Source organism: Colobus angolensis, unplaced genomic scaffold (assembly GCF_000951035.1).
Source record: "Colobus angolensis palliatus isolate OR3802 unplaced genomic scaffold, Cang.pa_1.0 Scaffold29, whole genome shotgun sequence".
In the NCBI taxonomy this organism is placed as follows: Eukaryota; Metazoa; Chordata; class Mammalia; order Primates; family Cercopithecidae; genus Colobus; species Colobus angolensis.
In genome coordinates this window covers 1,901,779-1,917,617 of record NW_012116154.1, presented here as the reverse complement: position 1 = coordinate 1,917,617, position 15,839 = coordinate 1,901,779, and the positions used below count along the sequence as shown (strand labels likewise).

Genomic DNA, 15,839 nt, shown 5'->3' with positions numbered 1-15,839 from the left:
GGCATGTGCCTGTAGTCCCAGCTACTTGGGAGGCTGAGGTGGGAGAATCGTCTGAGCCTGGATGGCCACAGTGAGGTGAGATCATGCCACTGCACTCTAGCCTTGGCAATACAGCAAGACCTTGCCTCAAAAAATAAAATAAAATAAAATAAATACACGCATCTGAAAGGTTATCCAAACTATTAACTATTAACAATGAGACCTCTAGGGAATGGGAAGAGAGAACAGAGGAATTTGTACTGAATACTTAAAACAATTCTGTATTACTGAAGTAAGATAAACCCTAAAGAACACTCACTCGTTTTTCTTTTTTAATTTTTTCTTTATTTACGTAATATTGGATAACTCATAAGTTTTCAGTGGTAATTACTACAGTTTAAGAAGAGGTGTGATTTACTTTTAGATCTGACCCAGTAGATCATACCTCTCCCTTGAAACATTGTCTTCACTTGGCTTCTAAGATGTCTCACTCCTGTCTTAGTAGCCACTGCTCCTCAAGCCCCCTTTGCTAGCTCTTCCTCATCTGTCCAGCCCTAACCTGGCAGTGCTATGAAAGTCTTCTCCATCTTCACTCCCTCTCTGGGTGACTGTTATACTCCCAAACCTACAGACCCCCTCTCAGACCTCTCCCCTAAGCTCCAAACTCATATGTCCAACTGCCCAGTCCATATCACCACTAGGATGTTGATGAAACACCTCAAATGATGGTATCCATGGCTGAAATCCCCACCAAAACCCGCTCCATTCCATCTCCATTCACAGCAGCTTCCTGCTTCCAGCTGCTCCAAGATCCTCAGAATTGTCCTTGACTCCTCTCTTTCTATCACACCCCACATTCACTCCAACAAACTGCGCTGGCTCCACTTTGAACAAACATTCAAAATCCAGTCATTTCTTGCCACTTCCACTGCTCCTACCTGTAACCAGTTCTCCACCATTCTCCCAAACCAGATTACCACACAAGAGCCTCGCCACGGGTCTCCCTGCTCTGCCTTGGCACCCCTAAAGTCTGTTCTCTCCACAGCTGCCACAGGGCCTTCATAAAATGTAAGTTAGATTGTTACCCTTGCCTGGAACCTTCACATCTTTGTTGGCATCAAAGTCAAGGCCCTTTCCATGTCCTAAACAGCCCTACAGGTGTTTTCCCACCTTCACCTCTACCCTTCGATCCTTCTGACTCCTCCACTCCTCCTCCCCTCACTGACCCCATTCCTACCCTGCTGACATCCTCCACTCCTGGAACACCCCTTTCCCCGAGATGCGCAACCCAGAGGATCCTCCCTCAACTCTTTCAAGTCCCTTCCTCGGTTTAAAAATCACATCCCAGCTGGGCGCGGTGGCTCATGCCTGTAATCCCGGCACTTTGGGAGGCTGAGGCGGGTGGATCACGAGGTCAAGAGATCCAGACCATCCTGGCTAACATGGTGAAACCCCGTCTCTACTAAAACTACAAAAAATTAGCCGGGCGTGATGGCGAGCGCCTGTAGTCCCAGCTACTTGGGAGGCTGAGGAAGGAGAATGGCGTGAACCCGGCAGGCGGAGCTTGCGGTGAGCCAAGATCGTGTCACTGCACTCCAGCCTGGGTGACAGAGCGAGACTCCACCTCGAAAAAAAAAAAATCACATGCCCTCCTAGCCCGCCCCCGACCACCCATCCCCCAGTCCAGTTCATTTTTCATCACAGCACTTACACTTTGTAATGTCAATTATGTACTGTGATTAGTTAGTCTGTAGTCCTGACACTGGGTGCAAGTGCCACCAAAATTCATATTTTCATCTGTTGTGTCCACTCCTATACCCTTAGCACCTACTGGGTACACAATAAACACACACTGGATGAATACATAGGTAACCTTTGTCCAGCCACTTATTATCGCAAAGATTTTAAACACATTTAATGCAAAAAAAAATCCATTATCACCATTTTGCTGTTTTTGTCTGGAACTTTTCAAAACAATTTTTAATTAAGCATCTCCCCCAAAACCTCAGTGCCCCACATCCAGTGCTGGCCTTCGCTGTCCCTGCTGTTGAGAAAAGCCCCTTGCTTTTTTTTTTTTTTTTGCAAGTGGGGAAAGGCTTAGAAGGTTTGACCACAAGTGTTAACAATTATCTCCAAATGTTGAAATTTCTAGTGATGTTTACTTTTTACTCTCTTTTTGCCTGAGTCTTGCCATCATGAGCACATTTTCCTTTCATGATCAAAGAAAACCACAATTGGAAATAACCCTCCTCTTCAAAAATAAAAATAAAAATAAAAATAAGTGAGACCATGGTTGAAATCATGCATTTGCCATCGTAGCTCTGCAATGTGTGGCCAAAGAAATCCCACATGCTCCTTTCCCCTCTGAACACAGGCCAAGGGAGGCGGCACCACCACGGGGGGTGTGCTCCAGTGCTGGTTTTTTTTTTTAATTGTATTAGTTCTGAACATAGATTGATGTCACTGGGTAATTTGAAGACAATTAACAACAAACCAAAGCTGTCTTTAAATTGATCACTTAAAGATACGGGTGGTTCACCAGATTTAACAACAAAATCATGTTGGCTCAACATGCGGGTTTATTTTTTTTATTTTGCCTAATCAGCAATCTGCACACAACTTTGTGCCAATGTCTGGCCTATTTTAATAGTATTTTCTCCTGCTTGAACAATATGCACGTTATTTTTTCCCCTCTTAATACCAGTGTTCAAACAGTGAAAGTTGTTTTCAAGAGGGTATATGGGCTCAGGGCTGCAGCATTTATCCAAGCCCACAGGAATCACCGAACTCAACTAAAAATATTTGATGAGCCTTCTTAATGCTTACCTTCCAAGCAAATACAGGAGTAATAACACTAATCAAAGCCAGTATTTTCTGAGCACTTATTTTGGCCAAGCACTGATCTAAGCACTTCAAGTTAATCTACCCAAAGCCTGTGATCCCCACTTAAAAGATGAAAATACAGAGGCACATAGAGGTCAAGAAAGTGCAGCACCATAAGATTCAATAACTTGCCCAAGATCACAGCATTAGAAGGTAAAGCTGGGATTCAAACACAGGCTGACTGACTCCGAAGGCTTGTGGATTAAGTGTCCTGTGGCTGCTGTAACAAACTACTATAAACTGGGTGGCTTAAAACAACCAAAATTTATTCTCTCTCAGTTCTAGAAGTTAGAAGTCTGAAATCAAGGTGTTGGCAGAGCCATGATCCCTCCAAACCCTTCAGGAGAGGACCTTCCTTGCTTCCTCAAGCTTCTGGTAGCCCCAGGCATCCCTTGGTTTGTAGCAGCACAAGTGCAGTCTCTGCCTCCATCTTCACATGTCTTCCTTCTGTGTCTGTGTGTCTGTCTTTATACGACATTCTCCTTGTGTCTGTGTCCAAATTTCCTTCTTCTAAAACTGAAAGCAAGCCAGGATAAGCAAAACAAAACAAACACAAATTTCCCTCTTCTTATAAAGAAACCAGTCATAAGGAATTAAGGATCCCATCCTACTCCATCCAGTATGACCACACCTTAACATCTGCAAAAACCCTTTTCAAAATAAGGTTACATTTGCAGATATGAAGTATTAGGACTTCAAGTTATATTTTTTGGGGGGGACACAATTTAACCCATAACAGATACCCTCTATAGAACGGACTCCAGAGATACGCAGAGATAACCTGAGTCTCTTTAACCAGTTACCTTATAAATACAAGATTTGCCAGTTCTAAAACCACCCTTCAGAGTAAGGAAATGCTTAATGGTTTCAGATTCAACGTTTCTCTTTATACAGGTAAATGGAACACATCCAAAACGTACATATACTTTAAGTAAATGAGAAACTTTCTTTATCATAAAAAAGCAAGTATTACCCTAGAATAGAAGCCAGTTAATATACAAAAAAAATTCCAAGGGAAATACTTATAATGTGCCTACCTGCCCACTGCTAATTTATTGTGCACCTCCTTTCCTTGCACTAAAGCAACACCTTTGAATTTTGACCAATGAACAATAATTAAATAATATTTGATAAGAGCAACCTATAATCATTGATATTTATCTTAATAGAGATGCCCATTTATTTTAAAAGCTCATGATTCTTTGGGATCTACAGCTAACAGTTTAAGATTACATGCACCTTTCAAATTTTCATTAACCTGAGAATAGCCTTCAAGGAAAAACGTAAATGAGGTACACAATTATTCAAGTAAAAGGGTGTGTTCTGAATTTCTCTTATGAATAGCTTCACTGTTCTTCCAGCGTCTAGTGGCAAACTTGTGCATTTGCTCTACATCAACTGTACTTCGTTCATTTCTAAATTCTAAGAAATACATTCACCATGCACTGGCAGCCTGATTTCCTCTGTATGCTAGAAAACAAAGACATTTCCACAATAGGCTAATTCAGAATTTGGCCCTTTAGACAGATTTGGGGAAGTTATCTGGTATGAGTAATTGTTAACCAACCCACTTCAAGAATTACTCTTTGAATGACATCAGACACAACTAAATGAATATATTACGCTAGCATAACTTACATGGTGAAAAGCACCACATAAGTTCCTTAACTCACTTTAAATACCAAAACACAGCATTCAAGTCAAAATGCACTGCAGAGCAAAGCTGGTCAAAGCAAACATTGTGGTGAAAATGACATTTCTGAAAATCAAATTCTTATCATAAAATTAAATCTGCTTTCTTGTATTCTATTTCCCTGACTGAAATAGAAGAGGAAGTACTAACAGGTTATTCCAAAGGATAATTCAATTATTTTGGAAGAAACGAATGACCTATTTTTTAAAAAAATAAAATCAGTCTTTCTCTAGAAAAATTATACCACTATTAACATGGAATAATTTAGCAAGTAAAATTCTATTTTACTAGTACACCACATTAAAATGCAATTTTCAGACTAATATATTTACAGAGAATATTTTGAGACTGCCAGTTGCTCTCCCCTGGTGGCTGGAACTTATCTTCTGTAATTATCCTGAGCACATTCTCAGGACAGAATGCTCAATGATTCGGGAAATAACTGATTTTTTTCCTAAAGAAAACATCGCAATATACCAGTTACATCCTTTAAAAGTATATATCACTCTACAGAGCATGTAAAAATTTTCTTTGTTTAAAAAATGCAAAGTAGCTACAATTACAACCAAACACAGGTAGCACTTCTGACATCTTTCTCAGGCTGCTTGGTCCTTAGACCTCTCTGTGTTCCTGGGGAATTCCCAATGTTACAATCTAGTAGCTCTTGTGTTTTAAGAAAATATTCAGGGTATGTACATGTGTGTGTCTGTGCATGTGTATTCACATATACTGAGTGGCCTTCTCCTTTGCAAATTCTGGTCCCATAATCTTCATCTAGTGCAACTCTAGCTGCATGCTCTCAAACAACCTTAGTGTGCCTCACCTTCCCCGTCTGTATTAGGGGATTATAACAGTATCTACCTCTTAGAAGTACAGCATCAAATGAGATAATCCATGCAGTGCATTCATCACAGTGACAGTTGCCTTACAGGGAGGGCTCATTAAACATTGACCCTTATAATTCCTACAGGATCCCATAGGATTTCTACACAGAAAGGAGGTAACTTGGTTAGGGTTACCACACTGATCAAATCAAACCCAGAATCAAATCCCAACTGATACACTTCCCAAGCCTATCAAACTGTAATATAAGTATCAAACACAGAGGGACTGTCATCTGTATTTTCTGAAGATAATAAAAGGTAGGAGAAACAGGCAAGAATAAAAACCCAAAGCATGTAGTTTAATAAAAAGCATTTTAAACCTACAAAAGGTTGAGCATCACTAATCCAAAAATCTGAAATCCAAAATGCTCCAAAATATGAAACACAAAATATGAAAAGTGGCTAAATATCTTGATTACTTGCTCTATATAACAAGCACTTTCACATGTTATCACAGTAAACCCTTCCCATAGCATGGCCAGGTAAGTATCACCGAAGATATTTTACAGATGGGAAAAGCACATGTGGCTCAGGGAGAAAAAGCTGTTCGCCTCAGGGTACCCACCAATATCCATCTATCCCAGAGTAAGGCCTGAATTTAAACCCACATCTATACAGATAAAGCCTATGCTCTCTTTAGAACAACATAGGCAAAAAAAAAAAAAAAAAAGTTAGGCCAGCTAGTCGTTTGTCACTTGGCTTTGAGAATACACTCAGCAAGGTAAATGGGAAAGGTGCCACAGTTTTTGAGAACACGCCAATGAAGTTCATTTTTACCAAATTATCTCCAAAGTGCAAGTCAGTAATATACACGGCCAAAAATATGCCCCACATAGATCATACCCAATTCACAATCTGAAACCTGTCTGGATGAGTAGCTTGATGTCAAGTTCAGGTGAGTGGCATCCATACCCTCCCAGCTCCTGGGGTCTGTGCCTTTCCCACCCCTCAGAGCTTCAGACCCAGCAGCAGATTGCACTGAGGTTAGAACATGCCCCCAGGAGCTTCAGTCTAGTGCGAATTAATTTCTCCTTGGAATTTTAACTATTTTTAAGTGTATAGCTCTGCAGCATTAAGTACATTCACATTGTTATACAGTGACCACCACCATTCATTTTCAAAACTTTTCGTCTTCCCCAACTAAAATTCTGTACACATTAAACAGTAACTCTCCATTCCTCCCTCCCCACAACCTCTGGCAACTGCCATTCTACTGTCTGTCTCTATCAATTTACTGTAGGCAATGCATACAAGTAAAATCGTACAATATTTTTCCTTTTGTGACTGGCTAATTTCACTTAGCATATGCCAGTTCTCTTTTGTTCCCAGTTAGTTTCCTTAAAGAAACACCCCTGAAATGCACATCCTTTAGAGGAAACAAAAATGAACACACAAGAATTATTTTTTCCCTTTTACTCATTGCTAACAGGATATAAAAACACTACGGATGCTTGAGAAGGAAGAAGAAAGATAACGCCAACAAAATCATCCACAGTCCCACCAAGAAACCATACTATTTTGGTTTCTATTCATGCTCATATAATCTTTGGCTTTACGCAAACAAATTTTTTACAACTGCATCACATAGAAACATTCACACTGCATTCCTTAACTTAACCATTTATCAAAATGATGTATCTCCAAGCATTTCAAAAATCAACTTTCAAGGTCAATACTAAGGTAAAATAAATGTGCTTTAATGAAAATCTGTACCCGTAAGCTCTCCTGTTGTGAAAATAAATTTAAACTACCTGAAGTTTCGCTGATATAAAGAAATTGTTCTTGACAACGCGGCACTGTATTGTTAATAACGGGGGCTGCAGAAAGTAGGCAAATGTTCAAACCTTCACAAATGTTCGTATAAAAATGATTTAAATGTTAAGCAAAATTGTATATATACTCCAAATGTGGCAGTCTATCTCATTATTATTTCTCTCATAGGTAAACAGCACAACAGGATCTAATGAAAATCCTGTTTTCTTTACAGGAAATAAAGATAATGGCACAAATCAACATTCTCCTCAGTTTTTTTTTAAATAGGCTTTTCTTGCAATCCACATGTTTTCAGAACTAAGAGGAAGAAAAGATAAAAATTCAATAAAACACCTCATTTTATTTCTGTTTCTTATTTCTACTTGCAGCTTGTAAAAAAAAGATATATACACACACACACACGTAACAGCAGGATCTAGTACTAGTAAAGAAAAATGATTTAAACTGAAATAAAATTCAAGTCAGCAGGAGATGACTTTGATCATGAGACAGTGATACATAAACTGATGGAATACAGAACTTCCTTTATTTATCTTAGTAGAAATAATCTCACATCTTGGGAAAAGAGACATTTTTAGAAAATGACACTGATCTGATTGCCAAGTCTCATGAATATGAACAGTGAGTGTTAATTTTGTTTCACCTCGTTCACATATTTTCTGCTCAAATCATTGGAATATATTTTATTTGAATGCAGGAGATTTCCCCCCTGAATTTTGGGACATGGAGACCCTGTCCACAGTAATAGTATCCAACATATTCAGTGTTCATACTTCCTATCTCATTTAGGGAGAGCAGAAATGCCACAAATACAGAGTACACTAACAAGGGGGCCCCAAAATCTAAGTTCCCAGAATCAGAAGGAACCTCCAGGACTGTAAGCCCCAATTCTCGCCAGTACTCCAGGCCTGGTTCCCTGCCTGTGTGAACTGTTTCCTGGGCCATCTCCCTTTATGTCTCCAGCTCCACCAATCCTCTCCTTAGTCAAACCCCACTGCATCTTTCTGGAAACTGCTCCAAGCATAAGAAATCAGCAGCCCAGGATGGATACCTCCTCACATCCCTGACAACAGAGCCAAACACTCTTTTACTCTATATTGTTCTATCTTAACAAATATGCTTTTCAAAAAGACCCATCCTGGACTCTCTCAAATGAAAATTTTCAGTAAGCCTGCCCCACCTTGTCCACTTCCCCACTTACTGTGCCAAGCAAGAACCATAAAGATATCAGAGAAGAATGTTTAAGCTACTTCCTGAAGGAGTACTGAAAGGTGGTAAAGAACAGATAGAAGGGATGGTCGCAGGCAATGGGAACAGGGTATAAAAGCCGAAAGGCCAGATAAAACCTGACATGTTGTACTGTAAGAACGAGATGTAGCGCAGATAATGAAATATGTTCCGTGCCTCATCAAAAAGCTTAGACTTCATCCTGAGGGTGGCAAGGAGCCCCTGAAGAGTTGGGATGACATGCCCAGACCTGCAGAAGATTTCAGAAGACCACCTTGGAGGCAGTGTACAGTAGAAACAGAAAGAGACCAGGGAAAAGGCAAGTGTAGCCTCCAAAGTGAGAAGCAACTGAGGTGGGAGGGAAGGTGGAGGCATGCATTCAGAAACAGCAGGCTCCGCGCAGGAGTTAGAGTCAGGGTGCCTTAAAGAACCGTAAGATGGAGGTCCAGGTGCACTGTGGAATAGACTTAGCATCCCTTCTCTAGGAAGCTTTGCCCCACACACTTCCCACACCCAACCAGGATAAGTGGTCCTCTGGGAAGCACTGAGTATTTCTCCCAGTAATACACATCACATAGTACCGTCATTCATTCTTTAGCTGTCAGCCTTTCTCTACAGACTCAGAACTCCGAGCAGGCAGAGGCAGTGGCCATCCTGGTCAATGTCCACGTGTGGCATTTGGAATAGTGCCCAGCCCTTGGGAAGCCAAACTGAGTGAACAGAGCTGGATAAGCCAGGAGGCCACTGCTCTCATTCAGCGGAGAGATGACTGTGTCATGGGAAAGGAATTCGAAAGATATAACAACTGAGCTTCTTAATTTCTCTCTAGTCTGTTGATACCATTCAAAACACTGAATGAGACGCTTTCCAAGTCAATTATGTTATGAAAATTCATCAGTAAATCTGATCTGTTGAGTGATGTCCACAAAAGCTCACGTTCCTGTGGGAAGTCAGAAAGGATCATGGTTTGAGCCCTTTTACAAGCAAAAATAAGGCATAATTCTAGGCCACAGAGAAACTGCCACCTCATTGGGATAACAAGTTTGCCTTCTTTTGTTTTCGGAATAATTCTGCAAAGACTCAAAGCAGAGGATGGAAACATTTCAAATCCTGCTGACATAGTCTGCATCTTTGCTTTGATTTTTAGATATGATTCCAAGCAGGCAGATAATGTTGTGACCCAATTACAGGGTATTTTGGAAGTAGTAGGCACCCAACTTGGGAGTGGAGCTGGTGGGTGTAAAGGGAAGAGTTACTAAGCAAGCACTACCACCTGCCTCTCAATCCTTCACGGGATTTTACAGGGAAGGGAGCTATGACAATCAGGAAGTAATGCAACATCTCCCCTGACCCGCTTCCCATTTTCTCACCATTCCCAAAATAGGCAGAGCTAAGGAAAATCATAAATATAATTCTCAGCCCTCTAGGGAAAAGCTCATTAAGGGCATAAATTTGGGTCCCTGGGAAAAAAGGGATGAAAGGCAAAGCTATTAAAAAACCTTAGAATCAAAAGATGGAGACAATGGGAAATAAAGCCAATGGACAAAAAGGAACTAGAAAAACAAAAACAAAGGCCATTTCCTACAGCAAAGCATACTTAAAACTTAAGCTCTTTAGAGTCAAAAGGTAAAGTTTTTGTTTAAAACTAAAAAATAGTGATTCAGGTCTTATTTCACATCAAGTATTGTTCTATGCCCTTATCATACATTCACTCTTGAAATCTTCACAGCAATCATATTATATAAGCACAATTAGTATTCCTATTTGCAGATGAGCAAACTGAGCACTGTGTAATTCTGTTGTCAAAGTATAATTCTGTTGCCCTTTGTCTATGGCTATTAAACTGCAGAGCAGTACTGAGATTTCACCGCTAAAGCCCTGCTGCCTCCTCCTACGGCTGTCCTTGCACATGCTGTAAGACGTTTAGTAGCATTCTTAGCCTCTTCCTACTAGATGCCAGCAGTTATCCCTCCACAGTCACCATGACCAAAATGTCACTGCCAAATGTTCCCCGGTGAGCAAAACTGCTCTGCTTAAGAACTACTGCCGCAGAGATTTGAAAGGCCAAATCCCGAGTTCCCTTACAAAAGGAGTAGCAAATCCTGGGTGGTGGGTAGGAATAAAATTGAGTTAAGGGAAGATGACAAAGGAAGCAGCTGAAGGGTTTGCTGTAGTGGGAATTTTATACGAGAAGTCACTCACCACAGCTCTTGCCACTCTCACAGGGTTAGCACAGCCTTCCTCCCCCTCCACTCCCATCACACGCGTGCCTCTACTGCAGCACCCTATAGCCAACGTTCTGGTACATTCCTCTCTGTCCTCCTGAACTTAGCACAGTGCCGGGCACAAAGTATGTACTCGATAAGCATTTGCTGAACAAAGGAAGGAATAAATGAAGCCGAGGTTTCTGGGTGGGTGTCACCAGATGAATGTCTCTTCACTAGTGTCCTAGAAAAGGTATAAATAGACCTTGATTCTTAGAGAGGACAAGAGGTTCTGATCAGATAATTTGAAGAATCTGAGTCTGAATCAATGCTCCCCAAGGTGTCTCTACACCCAAATCATGCCTCAGCTGTGTTCAAAATTTGCAATGTGGTATACAATCATTTCTTGAAATGTCAAGAAAATTTTAACGGTATTAGTTCCCCCCGGAATGAACCAACTCAAGAAACCTAACTCATGCTAAGGAAATTCTGATTTATTCACTTCCACTGACAAACAGTACCATCTAGCAAATTGGGAAACTCAATGTGGCAGGTCGACTGACTCTCTTGCCCAGGACAAAAGTCTACCTGAGAAACTGAATGAAGATCAGAAGGTAAGAATAGAGCCAGCACCAAAAAGCAAGCAGGATGCTGCCAAGGAGAGGCACCATGCCTGTAATCCTAGCACTTTGGGAGGCTGAGGCGAGCAGATCACTTGAGGTCAGGAGTCCGAGACCTGCCTGGTCAACATGGTGAAACCCCAGCCTCTACTAAAAATACAAAAATTAGCCGGATATGGTGGCAGGCACCTGTAGTTCCAGCTACTTGGGAGGCTGAGGCAGGAAAATTGCTTAAACCTGGGAGGTGGAGGTTGCAGTGAGCCGAGATTAAGCCACTGCATTCCAGCCTGGGCGAACAAGTGAGACTCCATCTCAAAAAAAAAAAGAAAAGAAATAATTTGTTGTTGTTGTTTTGACACTCCTTCTTCACCCCACAATAGCAACCAAAACTAAAGGTGACTAACAGCAATTCCATGAGCAAATCATTCTAAAGTTTCCTCTAGCAATTCAAGGCTCACCCTGGAGGGCATGATACTGCAGAGGTCTGGGCCAAGCTGGCTATTACACAATTCTAGGTTCTATGGCTTTGACCCATCACAATTTCCTAGAATCACTAACTAAGAATTGCTAAAGAGTGTTGTTTTGCCAGAAAGAGGCCTGCATGCAAAGAATCAAATGTCAAGATACATCTCGAGGTTCGCCTGCTGAAATTCCCATTTCAATCACTTGCCCATTCTGCTTCCTTATACCCTCATCTTTCGTCTTGGCGCTTTGCTTGTCTTTCTCAAGCTATAATTCAAAAATAGTCACTGGCTCCTAGGGCACTTTCAAAATTAGCTCATTCACAGTTCCTAGGACCCTGGGTGACTCTATATTCCTGGAAAGCCCTGGGGCCCCATCAGCTGGCCCACAAGCTCCACATGTTGGCCTGGCCTCCATGACTCAACTCAATCCCAAGGGCAGGCCTCTCCGCATCTCACACCCAGATTCCCAGACTTACCAATTTCGTGGACCATTAAGCTGCCAGATAAAAATATTCCCATCAAATCATAAAAGAATCCTACCCAAAAATGAGAAGGATATAGTATCAGAGAAAAGGACACATGTTCTCATTTAAACGATTATGACATATTCACTACATCATTATCATCATTGTGATAAGAACAGTGAAAAACACCAATCAACAATAAACGATCTGTGGGTCTAATATTATGCTCTGCATACAGGAGATACTCAGTTACTTTTAAATTGTGTAGAAACTGAGCTCTGTCTTACACAGGGACACATCTCATAAACCCAGTAATGCTAGGCCTTCCTTCTTCAACAATGACATTTCTCTTTACCCTCTGGAATTCTGCAAAGTCTCCCCAATCTATCTCACCCTCTTAAACACATGCTTTTCCTTCTAGCTCGATTCCAATATTCTGCATTATTTTTTTTTTTTGAGACAGAGTCTCACCCTTTCACCCAGACTGGAGTGCAGTGGCGTGGTCTTAGCTCACAGCAACCTTCACCTCCTGGGTTCAAGCGATTCTCCTGCCTCAACCTCCTGAGTAGTTGAAATTACAGGTGCGTGCCACCATACCCAGCTAATTTTTCTATTTTTAGTAGAGACGGGGTTTCACCATGTTGGCCAGGCTGGTCTCAAACTCCCGACCTCAAGTGAGCCACCTGCCTCAGCCTCCCAAAGTGCTAGGATTACAGGCATGAGCCACTGCTCCCAGCCTCTGCATTCTTTTTCATCAACTTAAAAAAAAACAACACTCTTCCTCCCACTCTAGACATTCCTGAAGCATACTTGCCAATGAGTTACACTTCGAGAACTTCAGTTATTACCTAGCAAACAAAGTTTGCAAGATTTCCACAAGAGGAAAAGAGAGGGTAGAACTGGTAAACTTTGTTTATAACCACTGTCAAGTCATTAACCAACAACAAAGAAAAGCTTTAATCCATCCTTTACTATACCATTCGTTTCTTTCCATGTTCTCTTCCCATATTTGTCCATGTGAATCTATACATTTTATATACCAATAAATTATATATTGGGATTTTTCTGATTATAAAAGAAATATATGTCCATTACAGAAAACAAGATAAGATTCAAACACTATGGAAATAGATTAAATAGAAAGGGAATGTCTCCTGTAACTCTACACACAAAGAGCTCTAATACCTTTAAACTGATCAAGCTTCTTACTTTTTGCCCAGTTGTGTGACTTGACCTTCCACCCTCTATGCCCTTCCTCTCTCCCAGCTCTCTTCTAACGTCTGGAGTTAATGCCCCACTCCTAACGGGGGTCCACGAACCCTGGAGCTTGGTTATGATTAGAGGAACTAGAGTCACTGTCCCTTTATTAAAAATTATTTAAATGGAATAACTTCTCCTCACTGCCTCACTTAAAGGTTAATGAGGCTGAGTTTTGTGAGCCTCTTGAAAGCAAGTGCACTAAAAACACCAAATGGGATTGGTTTCCTTTGCTCTCTGCCCCATCGCAGCTTGCCAAGAAAAAAGAAAAAAAAAGCTTATGATCCTGCTAATGACACTGAGTAGACACATTTCACCAGCCACCACTCCTGCTACTGCAACAGCCAACCACAGGCATCTGTCGAACACAGTGACAGGGCTAACATTAAATGAGAATGAAGATCGTATTCCAGAGACCAAGGGCTGCATTTCTCACCAAGGGGAGAAGACAAAGGCTGGGACACAGGAAAGGCTTGCCAAAATTTCACAAGGGTGGACCTGGGAAGCAAAGCACAGGACTCCCTCCCCTGCAGCCTAGGTAGAGGCTTCTTTCTCAGACTATCTGTGTGCCCAAGAGCAGAAAGTCTTCCCTCAGAAAATGCTATGAAGTAGTTTCAAATGTCAAATACACTTTACCCAAATCTAATCATTACTTTGTCTCCTAACTAGACTGGCAGGGCCATAAAAAGTTAATTTTATGACAACAATTTTATAACAAATGAAAACTACAAGGGAAGTAGGAATTGGGCAACAAAAGAAGGGCATGTGACAAACCAGACAGGGAAACACAAAATCACCTCCTACTAATGCTGTAAACCAGCGGTCCCCAGACTGCATTCATGGAAGACAATTTTTCCAAGGATGGGGTGGGGGATTAGGATGAAACTGTTTCAACTCAGATCAACAGGCAGTAGATTCTCATAGGAAGTGCACAACCAAGATCCCACACATGTGCAGCTCACAACAGGGTTCACAGTCCTGTGAGACTCTAATGTCGCCACTGATCTGACAGGAGGTGGAGCTCACGTGGTAAAGCTCACTCGCCCACCGCTCATCTCCTGCTCTATGGCCCGGTTCCTAACAGGCCACTGACCAGTTCAGGACCGAAGCAGGGGGTTGGGGACCCCTGCTCCAAATGAAGACCTCCCTCCTCAAATGGCTGCATCACAGATTTCTAGACTGGGACAAGAAGGGCCCGACAGACAACTAGAGGGTGACTGCAGCTCTCTCATTTTACAGATGGGAAAACAGGCCCAGAAACATAACTGACTTTTTCCAGGTAACACAGTGAATTAAAGTAAGGGACAAGCCAGCCCCAAAGGCAAGTCTTTGGGTCCCTGGTTACTGGTCTTCCCTCCAAATCCCCCCAGACCCTTTATTATGGAGACTCTGTCACTCTGCCTCTGACAAACCATTTCAGCTGAGAGAAATGCCATCAACACATATCAGCATGCAGAATATGCACTAATAACACATTAAAATCAAAACGGCTAATCTGGGTTTATCTTTCTGACATCTAATTTCATTTGTTGGTAGTGCAACATTGTTGAAAATAAATGAACACAAAACAGTTTTAAAATCTGGATAGAAGCTTCCTGAAAACATTCAAATCATTCTGAAGATACGCAGTTTCAATCAAATTTAATTCGAAATAACAAATCAAAGATGCTTTAAAAGAGAATGCTTACTGAATAATAATGGAACCAATTAAAGATATTTTCATATAAGATAAAAGCTTAAAGCTCTATTGCTGTGCAATCATGAGTGTCCGCCTTTTCAGAGGGATTTTCTTAGACAGCTGACATTTATGCCTAGATGCTTACAGCATAAGATGACATATACAAAACCTTAATAGGATAATAGGACACATAAAAAGCACTGAACTGGCTGGGCGCGATGGCTCACGCCTGTAATCCCAGCACTTTGGGAGACCAAGACAGGTGGATCTCCTGAGGTCAGGAGTTGGAGACCAGCCTGGCCAACATGGTGAAACCCTGTCTCTACTAAAATTGCAAAAAATTAGCCAGGCATGGTGGTGGGCGCATGGAATCCCAGCTACTCAGGAGGCTGAGGCAGGAGAATTACTTGCACCTGGGAAGCAGAGGTTGCAGTGAGCCAAGATTGTGCCACTGCACTCCACCCTGGGTGACAGACTGAAACTCCGTCTCAAAAACAATAATAATAATAATAGGCACTGAACAAATGCTGGTTTCCTTAACCCCATATAGGAAAATAAGTATTCCCCACATAACCAGTAATAACTTATTACAATATTTTCCTAAAAGTCTGTCCCACCTACCCCCCTCCCCCGCCCCTGGAAAACTTAAGGTGTTATATCACAATGGTATTGTCTAGTTTTGTTTTGTCATTTATTTATTTATTTATTTATTT

The 15,839-nt window shown here is 41.4% G+C and overlaps 1 protein-coding gene across 4 annotated transcripts in view; it reads right to left on the bottom strand.

Moving 5' to 3' along the window:
* APBB2 (amyloid beta (A4) precursor protein-binding, family B, member 2) overlaps window positions 1–15,839 on the bottom strand; it is a 433,566-nt gene that overhangs the window by 414,002 nt on the left and 3,725 nt on the right. The window lies entirely within an intron of this gene.